We start from the raw sequence: 16,367 nt of genomic DNA, 5'->3' as shown, positions 1-16,367 counted from the left end.
TTCCCTTAAACAAAAAGACTGCATCTCCTGAGACTCTGTCCTTCTGCTGCAGTGAAAAAAGTGAAAAGCTGGTCTGTTTTAAGCAGGTGAATATGATCTTGCAGCCTGTTTTTGTCATTTTAACTCATTCCTGAGCATCATTATCAAATGCCACAGCTGCATGAATGGGGGTTAAGAGCTCTGGAATTTCTTTCTCATAGTGCTTTTCCTGTTTAACTATCATTTAGCCAATCATATGAATGTTACATTAGTCCAAAGATCTTTGTTTTTATTCCAATCTCCACTATTAACTATTAGGATGACCTTGGACAAATTGTTTGATTACTCTGTTTTTACTCTGTTCTCTTATCTGCTTAGCCATGTCAAATAGTTGCCATATTAGGAGAAAGTGAGGTAGAAAACCTTACTTTTAGATGTGTTGTGTGTACAAATGCTGTGAAAATTATAAAACACTGTAGCAAAATATTTTTTTAAGTGTCATATCTCTCTTTTGTGAAAAATGCTTCTATGCTAGATTTTATTTTTGTCTTATTTACTGAGATGAGTGGAGATTCATATGCACTATGGAGTTATCCTATCCTGGCCTTGTTAACACAAGTGTCTATAATGAATTAGTATATTACTTCAAACCAAATAATGATTGTCATTGTCAATAATATAAATATGACAATTAATTATTTTATGAAAATTAAGCTAACATAAAAGTTCTTAGGTTTCAAATGAGTTTTCTCATATTTAAGCAGATAAAAGTATATTTCGTTAAAATGATTTTAAAAGATTCATAATTATGCTTAATTAATTAAAAATTCTAAAAATAGAAACATTTAAAAACTTCCAGAAACTGTAAAATCAAAATTAATGCTCCATATTTTATGTAAGTTTTAATAATATATTCTAGGGAGCTTTATATATCAACTATTTCATCAATTCAAGTTATCAAAGAGCTAAATACACACAAACAAAGGTAACTATAATTATCCCAATCTCTCTGAAACTGTAAAATCTTTGCAGGTACATAAAAATATGATGTCATTTAAATTTTACTCGTGCTCCCCTATTTTCTTTATAGTTTCTGAAATGCTTACTGTCAGAGATTCCAGATTCAGTTTGAAATTAAAGTGAAGTCATGAAATGGATATAGGTCAACTTGTTTGATAGAAGGGGCTCAGAGGTGAAGCAGTAAGTCCAAAGTGTAATTCTCAAACATTTCAGAGTCAAGATCACACTTTGTAAAGGAAAAGAAATGTTTGCACTTCTATGACTCAGGAGAGTACTTGTACTTTTAATATATATTGACTAAAACAAAACCAAAAACAAAAAAAATTATGGCATCTAAATTTAACACATGATTAGAGGTACCAAAATTGAATGAAAGAATAAAATAATTAAAGAAAAATCCTTTCACCTACAATTAATCTCATCTCTGATTTTACCCATAAATGTCTCTAGTGGAGTACAAAAAGGTGAAAAAACTTATTTTTACTTTTTTTATTAGGATGCATGCTCAGTGTTTCATGATTTTTCTTTCAAATGAACTTCTTATTAATTTTTCCTGTGTGGCATTTTGGTATAGTGAGAAGTTTATGCAAAATCATTGTGAGGTGTAATCTCTGGTCTACATGTCGTCACGTGTTGTCTCCTCTGGATAGTTAGTGGTGAGGGAAGCTCATGTCATCTTTTTTGAGCATTGATCTCTGTCCTGTAAGCAACCACGGAAGTGCCTGCAGCTGGTGTGGCTGATTGTTCTCTTGGAAGGACAAACACACCACGACAACTCACTGCAAGCTCAGCCATCACCCCTTGCTGACACTACTATTTAACAAGCACACACACAGCACTTATCATGCCCCGGGCACTATTCAAGTGTGTTACAGTCATACCCGATTTAGTTTAATAACAGCCCTAAAGGGAAGGCTCTATTAATACTCTCAAATAAATAATGGAATGGAGATCTAGTGAGGTCAGGTAACTTGCTAGCACAGTTAGTAAGAGGTATGGCTGGATTTAAACCCAAGCAGTCCCCCCTTTGAGTCCACACAGTTGATACTCTCCTATGATATCCCCCTACTCCTTTTCATAACCCTCTGGTGGTGCTAAACTCGAAGAATCCACTGTGTTCTTCTTGTAACTGTGGCTTACAACTGCCCCAGCAGGCGGCTCTGTTCAGGACCCTCTTCTCAGCCTTCAGCTGAACCCTAGGCACAACCATCACTCAACCCTCAGCTACTTAAAAGCCACACAAGGATCCAAGTCTTTATTCAGTTTCACATGCAGTCTATTTGGAAACTGCACTCTTCATCTTGGGCATTCTTTCTGTGTAAACATTTCTTGCTAACACCTCTGTTTTAATGCAGCTATTTTCACGAGCTCCACAAAGTAAATGGGACAAAATCTCTCCACTTTATGCTTCTTCTTCAACCTAGATGGAGGAATGGATGTAGTTGATGTATGCTAGGACCCTGCTCAGAGACTCTGGCAGAACTGTGACATGGTATCAGCAGGAAATATAGGACTTCCCACTCCTTCCTATGGGGGAGAACATTCCTTGTATTTATTCTCTTCAAATAATGACATATAGCAGGCCTTCTTGCTGAAGATTTTTAAGAAAACAGTCTCTCTACAGGTAGCCTATTTTGGGAATCTGTTATTTCTCAGTTAACTCAAAAAATCAAGTGAAAATTCAAAGATGAGCTGTTCTCTTTTTATAGTTCTAACTAACTCCTTCAACCCATTGGCATATACTCAATGGCCTGAGACAAGGTAAGATTATGGTAGGAAAAAGGTCTTGACTTTATATCTCAAATATCTGTATAGCACTATTGTATTGTCGCCTTTAAATATATTTGTATATTATGCTTCACAAAAGCATCTTCATGTAGTTATGAAGGTTTGATACTAAATGAATGAGACAACATTCCTTTAGTCTATTATCAAAATTTGATGAACACAGTATTTGAAAACTCTTTATAATAACCCATGATTAACCTCTTTGTTCAGAGAGTCTGATTCATGTGATGGAAAACTGGTGGTTCATGGACCTGAGTGGTACAAAGCAGCTTCACACTGTGGGGAATTTGGACTTCTGTAAAAGCAAAGAATGAAATGAGAGGAACTGATGGCATCCTTAACGAAAGGGTAGAAGGTTAATGGACTCGAGTTCACTTTTAATCCACATTTAGGAGGCTATAATATGGATCAGCTATTCTAAATCTACCCAATGCATTTTTAGAAAACTAATTGATTTGGTTAAGAAAGAATGTAGAAATCCTAGTTTCATATTGTCAGAAAGATCCTGGTAAGTGACAGCAGGGACAATAGCAGCAGCAATTTGATGGCAGTTCTCCAAAGATCTTGTTTCCTTGTTTAGAGCTCTCAAAAGGTTCCAAATGGTGTGAATATGCTTTAACAACATTTAGACCTCATGAGGTGGCTTCTTTCCGTGGGTAAAAACAACAACAACAACAACAAAGGCACTCAGGGATTCCAGCTTCACTCACATCTGTAGCTTCCGCTTTTGTTTAAATTTGATTTTTTTGACAATGCACCCTTCAGGAAAAAGCTTCAACAGCTTGTGTAATTATTAATACGAGTGCTGCAAACCTTTTGTACTGTACTTAAGAGTTGCCAACCTTCACTGTCAGGAAAATCATGGAAAATTAAATTAGGACAATAGATGAAATAATGGATGTGTGGGAGTGAAATCCCTAAGTGCTCTGGTCATGCTGCTAATGAAGAAAGACTTCTCCCCCCAGCTACATTTCCTCTCAGTTGTGTGTGTCAGATCTCAGCCATGAAAATATACCTTATACATATTTTCTTTTCTATATAAGCTGCTAATGATTGCTTGAGTGGTTTCTTTAAAATGAACTCTTCTAATGCAGTGTTTCAAAACCACTGTTGCTTTAACAGACTGTTTTAAAATAGGCTAACTTTCAGATAAACAATAAAGAGAGATACAGAAATAGAGAAAGAGATGGAAAGAAAGCTATCAGATCAGGCCTGTCTTTATAATATGTGTCTAAAAGCATTTATATATGGTCCTCTATTAAAAATTACATAAAGTGACCCAAACATAGCGATGGTCTGCCAATCACCTACCTCATGACATGATATATTACTCATTCAGTCAGGTATAAAAACAAAGCCTCCCACAGAAACAATGAAGGAAATAATTCATGTAATATTAAACATGATGACTGGGGATTGATATATTTTCTAGAGTTGCTTTATTTTTCTAATATTATGTGAGCCTTTATATCAATTTATCAGTTTTTAATTAATTGTGAAATATTAGTCTAAACGGAAGGGGACACTTTTGTCATTTCTCAGTAAATGTGAACCATCAGTGAAAGACAAATGCATTTAGTTGGTGGCTGAGATTAATTAAAAAAAAAAACAACCTAGAGGCATAATTGGAGAGTTCAAAAAAAGAGAATATGGATAAATGACTGAGGTAGTGGTGGTGGTTTAGTTGGTAAGTCATGTCTAACTCTTGCAGCCTCATGGACTGTATCCCACCAGGCTCCTCTCTCATGGAATTTTTCAGGCAAGAATATTGCAGTAGGTTGTCATTTCCTTCTGCAGGGGATCTACCCGACCCAGCAATCAAACATGGTCTCCCACATTGCAGGCAGATTCTTTACCAAGTAAACCACCAGGGAAGACATGAGAACAGGGATAACATATATTTGAGAAAAACAGACCCATCCTGTCCATTACCAACATGAACTGAGTTAATGTAACATGTTGCTGTTTTTGATACCCCTTCCAGAGGGCTTAGAAATATTGGGTTGGCCAAAAAGTTCATTTGGGTTTCCATAATGTGTTATGGAAAACCCAAACAAAATTTTTGGTAAACTCAATACAAGTCTAGCTGCCATTCAACAATATGCCCCTTTGGTGGGTGGCACCTGACAGGTGATCCAGGAGGATGGTGACAGAGGTAACGGTATTGCTTCCTCAAAGGCATGCAAAGTCTAGGAAAATAGTTCTCGGGTATCTCAGGAAAAATAAAAAAATCTTCCTTTTAATAGTAAATATTTTATAACACCTTACTTATTGTAAAAACATATTTTAAAAGCACACTAAATTTAATATAAAGATGAGAAAAGACAATGCAATTTATAAGAAAATTTCTTGTTATTTTTTTGTTTAGTCGCTAAGTCATGTCCAACTCTTTGCAACCCCAGGGACTGCAGCATGCCAGGCCTCCCTGTCCCTCACTATCTCCCAGAGTTTGCCCAAGGTCACGTCCATTGAACCCAGGTTGTCATCCAACCATTTCATCTTCTGTCACCTTCTTCTCCTGCCCTCAATCTTTCCCAGCATCCCTATCTTTTCCAGAGAGTCAGCTGTTCATATCAGGTGATCAAAGTATAGGAACTTCAACATCAGTCCTTCCAATGAATATTCAGAATTGATTTCCTTTGAGATTAACTGGTTTGTTCTGCTTGCTGTCCAAAAGATTCTTAAGTGTATTCTCCAACACCACAATCCAAAAGCATCAATTCTTCAGTGCTCAGCCTTCCTTATGGTCCAACACTTATATTTGTATGCAACTACTGGAAAGACCATAGCTTTGACTATACAGATCTTTGTCAGCAAAGTGATGTCTTTGCTTTTTAGTACACTGTCTAGGCTTGTCATAGTTTTCCTCCCAAGAAGCAAGTATCTTCTAATTTCATGGCTGCAGTCACCATCCACAATAATTTTAGAGCCCAAGAAAAAAAAATCTGTCACTGCCTGCTCTTGTTTCCCACCTATTTGCCATGAAGTAATGGGACCAGATGAAACAATCTTTGTTTTTTTAATACTGAGTTTTAAGCCAGCTTTTTTCACTTTCCTCTTGTAAATGAAACAAAGTAGCTTCATTTGTAAATTCTCAAGTCTGACTACAATAGAAAAATCCCATGAATGAGGCTTGTACACACAGACACACACACACCCACAAACACACACACACATTTATAGGCATCATAAAACCCAGCTACAAATGCATCATGGCATAAGAATGTTACATGGAGAACTTAAGCACCTTTATAATTACAGGTGATGTCAAAGATGCAGGCTCTTGAAGTGAAAACTAATTCTTAGTAATTCTGAAAAATAATAACAAAATAACATGGTCCCCTCTCAATGTATTTCATAGTAATCTATTCTTGAAATTTTGGTATGCAGTAAAAACTGAACAAATACATTTGACTACAAAGCAGGCTGTGTATCAGATAAGATTTAAATAGGCTTTTCCCAGAACTGATTAGCTAGAGGAGGGTTTTTAAATTTTGTGAAATTCAGAGAGATTCTTCATTATGAAGAATTGTCCCAGACAGTTCAGTATGTCTAAGAGACCTGGCCTCTGTCCATTAAAAGATTTTAACACCAAATACCTATCTACCACCACATTTTGGTAAGGAAAACAGTGCCCCAAAATTTCCAAAACTTTCTTTAGAGGGTGATACCTTCACTGTTGAGAAGCAATGCTGTAGGAAAATGTGAAAAATACCTTCAGTTGGAATTCAGTTATATATTTCAAACCATATGAAATCTACAGTGAGCAGAGGTTCTGAGACTGTTAGGCAGCTTATCTTGGTAGAAGATGACTGCCCTCTGCACTCTAACTGCACTTAATGAATGGACGTCCAGTGCATGCCTGCCTGACATCCTCAAAATCTGCAGGAAGACATGATTTCTTCCTGCTGTTTACAGCATCACATCTGGAAATTCTTGTCTTGTTGTTATTGTGTCCCATTCTTATATTGTACAACAAATGAGAATCTTTGACCTTGTTCTTTAGCTCTAGATGAGCTACTGGGCTAACACACCGTGAAATATCCTTCAATTAAGGGAAACAATCACTCCTACCCAGCAGCTTGCTCACATTCTTCCCTCCTTCCACTCCCTGGTTCCTGGGAATCAATGAAGTGAATGCTGTCTAAACTCAGAAACGTGTCAGATGTGACGTCACAGATGCAGCTGTCTTTACTTCCCAGCTTCTATTACACACACCAAAACATAAATGAGAAGCATGGTTGAGCAATATACCCCAGGGTATCTGTGAGGTAGCAAATTCTAAACTGAAAATAGTTATGGTTGTTTCCTTGAGGCTGAACACATAACACATGTAAACCATTATTTCTGACAACATGGGCAAATTTCTCTGTAAATTTCAGGGTCATCATAAGTACACAAGAATAATTGTAACCTTATTTATGTTATCTGAAGCAGAAAATACTTTCTATAGCATGAACAAGAACCACTATATGTGGTTTCAACATTTATCAGGGATCAGTGAAGTGTGTTTTGGGGATGGGGCAGGAGAAATGCTGTTTTTTATGTCTCCTGTATTTTCCATACCTGGATTTGCATCCTTTTCCAACACTTAGAAAAATTTCCCTAGGAAGATGCAGTTCACCATCCTTTCCACATCAATATCAAAATACAGGATGCTCTTACTAAGAATTTCCATGTACTCCAAGGTTAAGACTTAGATTTCAATGCCTCACTGTTGTTTTCAAAACTGACCGGCCCTCTAAGGCTATTTTTCTCTTACAAGGGCAGTAGTTGCTTTTCTCATTTTACTTCTTTCTGAAAATCTTGATTTTCAGATAGGTTCAGCTTGTTCCTCCCTTGATAATATTATTTATATCAATAGGGAAATTAATGAATTATAAATCAGACTGACCCAAGGGGTAATGAAATTTTTAATTTCAGCACATTTCCACTGCAAAGCTGTTATTTCAAATTTTACATCACCCTTGAGCTTCTCAGTGTCTGAAATATTCCTTTTTTGTTATATTTTACTTCATTCAATAAAAATTCAAATTCCTCTTCCCTTGGCTATGATCTGAGCTCTCCACAATTATACTAATTACTAGTATCCATAGGACATTATCGTTTATCTCATCACTTGCCAAAGGCCATCTGCAATTTGGGTAATGACTGCTTAGGGCATCTCTGGGCTTCCCAGATGGTGCTACTGGTAAAGAACCCACCTGCTAATGCAGGAGACCTAAGAAACTTTGGTTCAATCCCTGGAATTTGAAAATCCCCTGGAGGAGGGCATAGCAACCCACTCCAGTATTCTTTTCTGAAGAATTTCATGGACAAAGGAGACTGGTGGGCTACAGCCCACAGGGTCACACAGAGTGGAACACAACGAAAGCGACTAAATCACAGGCACACAGGGCATCTTATCATCTCTTCTCTTTTGTTCAGCTGTCTACCTTCTACTTATGCGGCTTCCTTGGTTGCTCAATCGGTAAAGAATCTGCCTTCAATTCAGAGACCTGGGTTGGGAAGGAAATGGCAATGCACTCCAGCATTCTTGCCTGGGAAATCCTATTTCCCAGAGGAGCCTGGTGAACTACAGTCCATGGGGTTGCTAGAGTAGGACATGACTTAACAACTAAAACATTACCACCTATCTTCTACCTATACAACTATTTAGCCACCTACCAAATTCTGGAACCCACAGTATTGGCATATCTATTATTTCTTATCAGCCTTCATATCACATTACTTTCCTTAGAATGCCATCTGTGAAGCTTTGTCAATGCAAATAATCAATAAAGAATCTATAATAGGATTAGAAAAGAATTTTATTCAAGTTAAATTGAGCACTATAGTCTGGGGGACACAGATTCAAGAAGCACTTGAGTTGTGTTTTGCTGGACTACAAAATAAGGAAGGCTCATAGAGGCAGAAATCACAAAGTTACATAAATTGTTTAACTTCAAGTATAACATAACTCCATTCAGCATTTGCTTATCTGCATTCAACAAGTTCTAAAATGTCATTGTTTCAATGCTACTTATTTCTAAGAAATTTGAATTTTTGTTTATGATTAGTGCTTTTATTTTATAGAAGTATTTTGTTATATTTCTTTTTATTTATTTATTAACTTTTGCAACTTAATTGCATTATGGTCATTAACTAGATTATGCAAAGCACTTATTCTTTGATATATATTGAGATTATGTTAAATAAATCCAACTAACCATAGATCACCAAAATACATTTACTTTCAATTGAAATCAAAGTTTTCAATTTTATATAACAAAGGAGAACACACATAGTTCTATATTTTTGTGGATATAATTCTTGGGGGAAAATGTGATTGCTTATTGCAGAAATTAAGCCAATGTATAAATCTAGAAGATATAAATCTTAGAAAATTAACCCCATTATTGCACTCATAAAATCTTGGGTCCACAGACTTTTCACATGGTAATAAAATGGGGGAGTACAGGGAGATCTGTTTTAAAACTAAAAACTTTATCAAGATGGTGTTCTCCTTTCCAAGAATACTATAGAAACTCTCTTTTGGATAAGTCAAAACTGTACAGACACTGTAAAACATGCCAAATGCTCTGAGTGTCTCATTTTTCTTATCTTGTATCCTAGTAACAAAGGCCATTAATTAAACTCATAGATAAATCTTTCCCTCCATTCCTCAGTTGCAGTTTTGCCAAGAAACATATTTATAAGAAAACGTATATAAATAGAAGTTTCTGTTTCTTTTAGCTAAAATGGGGCAATTAATTTTTCATTTGCCTATAAGTCACAAGATATTAGAAACTATTTTGAGCTGAATGATAGTGTCACACAACTTTTCAGAAGTTGTGAGGTGTAGTGAAAGCAGAGCTTAGAGAAAAATGTGTAGCTTTGAATGTACCTACAAGAAACAAAGGAAGACAACATCTTTTAGCTTCCAACTTGAAAAAAAGGCAAATTAAAGTAACATTAGTAGAATAAAAATGTCAATAATGGGAAATGCAATATGTTATACAGAATAAAGAAAGAAATAGAGGAAAGCAAAAAAACTAAAAAAAAAAAACCTGATTCCGCAGTAAGTTTAATAAAATTAATAAGCCTAAAGAAACTCTGATTCAGATAAATAACACAAATTGCCAACACCAAGAAAATTACTACAGATCTACCAGATAGTGAAAGGAAAATAATATATTAGCAATAACTGTCTTTCAATAAATTCAACAATTTTAATCAATTGAAAATTACAATCTACCAAAACTAAATTACTGAAACTAGAAGAAATAAGTGAACTGAGCATCTGTTCAGTTCAGTTCAGTCGCTCAGTTTTGTCCGACTCTTTGCGATACCATGGACTGCCTGTCTCCCTGTCCATCACTAACTCCCGGCGTTTACCCAAACTCATGTCCATTGAGTCGGTGATGCCATTCAACCATCTCATCCTCTGTCGTTCCCTTCTCCTCCCACCTTCAATCTTTCCCAGCATTAGGGTCTTTTCCAATGAGTCATCTATTTGATCTGAACATACCTTAATCTAATTCCTAGTTTAAAACATTCCCAAACAAAAAATCCAAAGTTCAGAGAGATTTACCTGTGGAATTCCTCAAACATTAAGAAGGAAATGATACCAATTTGAGAAAAATCACTTTTAGAAAGTATGGAAGGAAGTTATCAAGTCCAGCCTATCTCTGATATCACAGAACGATTAAAGAGAAGTAAGGTATTAAGAAAGACAAGGAGGGAGAAAGAGAAAGAAAGAAAGTGAGAGCAAGTTACTCATAATCAATTGGGCTTTATCCAAAAAGTTCAAGATTGGGTTATTCTTTGAAAATTAATCAATGAAATTTAGCATGTTAAGAGAATAAAGGACAAATAATGCAGGAAATGTTATTGACAAAATTAAGCACTGCTGCTGCTGCTGCTAAGTCGCTTCAGTCGTGTCCACCTCTGTGCGACCCCATAGACGGCAGCCCACCAGGCTCCCCCGTCCCTGGGATATTCGTACTGGAGTGGGTTGTCATTGCCTTCTCTGAAATTAAGCACTCTTCCATCATAAAAGCTGTCAGCAATATAGGAATATGAGAACTCCCTTAATTAGTTAAAAAGCATCTACTTGCTAGGCAAGAATATTGGAGTAAGTTGCCATTCCCTCCTCCCTGAGATCTTCCCAACCCAGGGATTGAACCCATAACCCTTATGTCTTCAGCATTGGCAGGTGAGTTCTTTACCACTAGCATCACCTGGGAAGTCCACTTAATGGTCCATATTATCATAAAGTGAGGGTGCTTGCTCACACTAATTATATGCAACTTTGCACTAAAGATACTTACTAGCTGATGCAATAATGCAAAAGAAAAGTTAATTACATAAAGATTGAGAAGAAAAAATCAATCTGAAACTACCACAACATTGTTAATTAGGTATACCCAATGCAAAGTAAAAAGTTTAAAGTCTGCAAAAAAAAATGTCTCTAGTGACAGATGGAATGATTATCTATGTATCAAAGCCTAAAGAATTGACTAATAAAGCTACCATAATAAGCTAATTTAGTAAGATTACAAAGACAATTTATGATATTATTTGTAATGAAAATGCTAACCTAGACTATTTACTCAAGACCTATTGCTTATATTCATTTTACTTGACAGTTTCAGAAATAGATTCATGATAGACTACATGTTTTTTATCTTCTTTTTTTCTGGCCTTGCCACAGCATGCAATTTCCTGCATTCTAGTTGCTTAATCCTTTGTTACTTAGTCCCAAGGCTGCTCTAGTGGAAGTGTGGATTCTTTTTTTTTTTTTTTCCCCATTTATTTTTATTAGTTGGAGGTTAATTACTTTACAATATTGTAGTGGTTTTTGCCATACACTGACATGAATCAGCCATGGATTTACATGTATTCCCCATCCCGATCCCCCCTCCCACCTCCCTCTCCACCCGATCCCTCTGGGTCTTCCCAGCGCACCAGGCCCAAGCACTTGTCTCATGCATCCAATCTGGGCTGGTGATCTGTTTCACCCTAGATAATATACATGTTTCAATGCTGTTCTCTCGAAACATCCCACCCTCGCCTTCTCCCACAGAGTCCAAAATTCTGTTCTGTACATCTGTTGTCTCTTTTTCTGTTTTGCATATAGGGTTATCGTTACCATCTTTCTAAATTCCATACATATGTGTTAGTATACTGTATTGGTCTTTATCTTTCTGGCTTACTTCACTCTGTATAATGGGCTCCAGCTTCATCCATCTCATTAGAACTGATTCAAATGAATTCTTTTTAATGGCTGAGTAATATTCCATGGTGTATATGTACCACAGCTTCCTTAATCCATTCATCTGCTGATGGGCATCTAGGTTGGAAAGTGTGGATTCTTAACCTCTGGACCACCAGTGAAGTCCACCAACACTTTCAAATAACTCAAATGTCAAAGAACAGGGAATGAAAACAAATCATGTTTTATTCATATCAACTAAACAGTAAATAAATTAGAGACATATACAGTGACATGAATTAATCTCAAAGATATTATGTTAAACCAAAGAAGACATACATTAAGAATACATTCTAAATGATTCTATTTCTATGAAGTCAAAGTTAGGCAAAATTAATTGATAGTAATAGAAATCAGAAACTAGATTCCCCAGATAATAGGATGGTGGTAGAAACTGGGGGGAGAGAGAAGATGAGATGATAGAAATGTAAGTGATGGTTACAAAGAATATAAAATTTATATAAAGTATATAAAGTTACCAAAACTTATTGAACACTTAATAATTGTACATTTTATGGAAGGAAAATATGACTCATTTAAAAAAAAAAAAGAATAAATCTGAGTTAGAGGGACTTTGAATGACTCATCCAGTGCCAGAACTATCATCCATCATTCTATTTCTATTTTCTAGAAGAGTTTGAACAAACTGCAAATTTATTATGTTCATTACTTTGATATTTAAACATGAAATATTAGCACATGTGTTAAATGGCAATATCATACTTCAAAAGATGTCAAGTGCTGTACCTAATGACCTGATTACTTTTCAGGAAAGAGGATAAGTGCTATGATTTCAGAACAGGGAGAAACCACTGTAGGATGAAAAAATCTGGAAGGTCTTCACACTGAAACAAAATTTCAAGTCAAACTTTGAAAGTTGAGCATACATTTGAGTTGTTATCCAATATTTTAATTATTGTTACTGGTATACATTTTTTACTTGCTATAAGCAGTGTTATAAGCATTAAAGCTGGCCAAAAATAAGCAAGTTGGATTAACCCTAGATTAAGAAGAGTTTAGATGATAGAAATTGAGAATAATGATAGATAGTTTTGGGAAAGACTTGAAATAAGAATCTTAGTTTTCAACATCTGACATTATTTGCAAGTGGTGTCAAAACAGTGTCTATTAACATCAGTGAAAGTAACCATGTTTAAAAATGTAGAACAAACCTTTATGCACCCAGAAATAACTTGACTTTGTCCACAGCTAAATAAAGAAAATATAAAAAGCAAGCAAAACACAAAACATGAACACCTTCAGTTTTTTCACTAAAACACAGAATGAGATTTCAGTACTTCTGTTTTCCTGACATCTGAACGTTATTACAGTATTAAATTTAACAACTGACTAAACACAACACTCACAAGCTGATGGATGATAGGTAGTAATTGTTGAAGCAAAGCTTCAGAACATGTTTTACAGGGTACAGTAACCAATTTCCTGAAGTGACAGTTTTCAGTATCTTAATAGTGAATGGACAGTAAATTGTCCACTTCATGAGCATTTTTGGCACAAATTTTTAGAAGCAATTTTCAAGGGAGTCATCTAGGATGAATGATATGGTGCTTAGTGCAGCATGGGAGTACAACATTAAACAATCACCGTGTGCAGGATATGACTTCATATGACCTGAACTGCAACTTGTGTGCAAGGAGAGCAAGAGATGCTTATGTTACACGGAATAAGTTTTATCCCTGTGACAAGAGAAAAGAACTTCCAGCCACTGGATTCTTCTAAATGATAAGACTGATATTTACTTGAAAGTTTAACTTTCTGTGATGAGCATTTTAGATTACTTTTTTTATCACTAACCAAGCAAAGCTGTGTATCATGGAAAAGTATAGTTGCATTATGTTGCTATTGAGATGAGTCTTTATCCCTACATAGCCCTTAAACTTACCCAGTGGTGGGTGGGTCTGCGGTGCTGAAGGAGTCATTTCTCGTATTCTCGCTAGGAAATTCATCCCTCTAACAGTTTCAGCCTCCAAGGAAAATCTGTTGCAAAGAGTGTAAACTGTGGCACATAAACATATCAGCTAGTAAGAAATATAATTCAGAGTGAAGGGGCTTAATGATTTCTTGGAGCTAAAAAAGATAGTATATTAATACTTGGTCATAGACTAATTCCCTTTCTGTACTTAACTTCCCATTTAACTCTTACAAAAAAAAGTAACTCTCTTTCAACATTACTTTCTTTTTTCAATTAATTTTTATTTTTACTTAACATTTGGTCACATTGGATCTTCATTGCTGTGCAGGCTTTCTTTAGTTGCAACAAGGGAGGCTGCTCTTCATTGTGATGTTTGGGCTTTTTATTGCAGTGACCTCTCTTGTTGTGGAGCATGGGCTCTAAGGCATGCAGGCTTCAGTAGTTGTAGCTCATGGTCTTCAGTGGCCGTGGCTCCCAAGTTCTAGAGCACAGGCTTTCTTACTGTGATGCACATATTTAGTTACCCTGCAACAGGTGGAATCTTCCCAGACCAGGGATCAAACCTGTGCTCCCTGCATTGGTAGGAGAATTCTTATCCACTGTACCACCAGGGAAGTCCTCAACATTGCTTTCTATGTAACATGACATACTTTGAGAGATGTAGGTCTTAGGTAATCTTTAGAAAAATATAATGTGGGTGGAGAAAGAACTTGCAACCCACTATAGTACTCTTGCCTGGAGAATCCCACGGAGAGAAGAGCCAGGTGGGCTACAGTCCATGGGGTCAAAAAGAGTCGGACTCGACTGAGTGACTAACACTTTCACTTTTCCTTAAGAATTAGGGATCCAGAGTCATTTATCTAACACTTAATCCTATATCTGCCATATTAATGCCTGTGATTTTCAGCAAGCTTGCTTTAATTTTTATGTGTCATTTCCTCATTTGAAAAATTAAAATAGTATTAGTATATATGTCATAAACTACTAAGAATATTGGATATCTTAGAATATGTAAAGCACTTTCAAATAAGATTATCACACAGGAAGAAGTCAAGGTTTGTTCTTATTGGAAAATATTTGGATCTTTTTCTCATGTGTCATGTATTAGATGGGTTGTTTTGGTGAGGGAACATTAAGAAATACTGTGGATAATGATAACTAATCTTATTCAAATTGAAAAAACTTAAGCTGAAATGTCATCAATAACTGATTCTAAAGTTCTAAATTAAGTTGCAAATTAAGACATAAAAAACCGGGTAAGTAACAGGGACTAGAAATCAGAATGTATTTCTTGTGACTTGGAACCCCTCACTCATCTAAAAATGTCACAAGAATCTGTGCCGATTTCTTGAAGAAAGGCTAATGCCTTTGACGGCCTTACAGAAAGAAGGGAAGGTACAAGTAGAAGAAATTCCAAGGAAACCCCCTTGGACAGCTCATATGAGTCCAGTTAGAACTACCAGAGCATCCTGGATGGATATGTAAGAAATGTCTAAAGAAACTCAAAATACAAGGATGTGGCTATCGGCCTAAGACAGCTGGGCAGAGAGAGAACAGAAACTAACATTTAGCAAATAATTGCTTTTCCAAAAATGAGAGTGTAAAACATATAACAGTGTGGCTCTCATGTGTGGACCAACCATGGAAGTCGACCGTTGTTACCTTTGTTTTTTGTTTATTTGTTGTTTGACTTAGCAAGCTTAGCAAATTTATTTGTCTTAGCAATGCCCGACTCTTTTGCAACTCATGAACTGTAGCCCGCTGGGCTCCTCTGTCCATTGGTATTTCCCAGGCAAGAATACTAGAGTGGGCTGCCATTTCCTCCTCCAGGGATCTTTCCAACCCAGGGATCAAATCCACATCTCCCCCAATGGCAGGTGGATTCCTTACCACTGAGCCACCTGGAAAGTCAACCTAGACTCAGTTAAAATAGAATTTAATCCAAGAGAAATTGTCAAAGAATGTGAGGAAAACCCTTGAGAATAAGAAGATAAGAAGACTGGAGAGGTGGCTAAAGGGGAGAATCTCCACTCCTCTGGTATGTATATAGTCAGAGAAATCCAGCAAGAGACTTCAGGAATTTCATGACATCACCAAAGAGCTAAGTAAACTTCAAATATCTGTCATTTCCAAAGAGCAAAAGCCATCTTAAGACAGGTTCAAGTCAGGGTTAGTACACTGTCTTTCCTCTTACCAGCTATTTCCAGACCTAGAGGGATTAGTCACTGCACCAAGTGAATATATGGATATGGAACAAGGAAGGCCAATCATTCCTCCTTCTAAAAATCAAGCAGCACACCAGCAATCAGCATCTCTCTGAAAAAAGGATACTGGGAAAGACTCACTCCTGAATAAATGTCGAAATGATAAATACACTGTATCCAACATTCT

This window comes from Cervus canadensis, chromosome 27 (assembly GCF_019320065.1).
Source record: "Cervus canadensis isolate Bull #8, Minnesota chromosome 27, ASM1932006v1, whole genome shotgun sequence".
Classification (NCBI taxonomy): Eukaryota; Metazoa; Chordata; class Mammalia; order Artiodactyla; family Cervidae; genus Cervus; species Cervus canadensis.
Note: the sequence above shows the minus strand (reverse complement) of the source record.